Below are 869 nucleotides of genomic sequence, written 5' to 3'. Positions count from 1 at the left end.
AGTTAGTAAAAGTCGATATATAGTCAGTTTATGATATTTGCCAACAAGATTGATACACACAGTTTTCTTTTTAACACAAATGCATTTTAATATATACACAACAATACAATTTACAATAACAGTTACCAATAGTTATTACACACAATGCTTTATATACAAAAGTTTGATGAACAATAGCCCAGTCCTCTAAAGTCGGCACATCTAGTGATCTCCATTTCCTTATAAACACGCCATTTTTGAAAAAAAATAACCATTTCGAACTTTCTCCAGTTCATCGTTTGGGAATGCATATTAAAATAGTGAAGACATCTGCAGATTTTTTTCTTGTTCAATTTACTTTTAGTAAACGGAACTTCACCAGGTGAATCAAATCCATCACGTCCATCATTATCACTCACCTAGGTATTGTCAGTAGGACAATCATCCACAAGATCCCTGTCGGATCCAAAAAAATGTTTGAGACATATCTACAATATCGTCCTTTGAATCCATGTCTATCATTTGTTTTTGGCTTAATTTCATAGCCTGAGCTCGAGTCACAGCACACGAGGGAAACACATCAGGATTCTCCTCAACGACAGCATCATCCTTAGATGAAACAGTGATCGGCTCACTAACCATTTTAGGTTCGGCAACAACTTTTCCCCCCGCAAAATTGTTTCCCAACAACAATGATACACCCTTAATTGGTAGAGTAGATCTTACTCCAACCACAACTGGTACCGAAACTAGGTTTTCTTTTTTAACACAAATATGTTTTAATATACAAACAACAATAAAATTTACAATAACAGATATTACCAATAGTTATTACACACAATAATTTATATACAAAAATTTTACAAACTTACAGGCAATATAAAGTCTTC

The sequence above is a fragment of the Limulus polyphemus genome, unplaced genomic scaffold (assembly GCF_000517525.1).
Source record: "Limulus polyphemus unplaced genomic scaffold, Limulus_polyphemus-2.1.2 Scaffold76, whole genome shotgun sequence".
Taxonomy (NCBI): domain Eukaryota; kingdom Metazoa; phylum Arthropoda; class Merostomata; order Xiphosura; family Limulidae; genus Limulus; species Limulus polyphemus.
The sequence above is the reverse complement of the archived record's forward strand: the minus strand, read 5'-3'. Positions refer to the sequence as shown.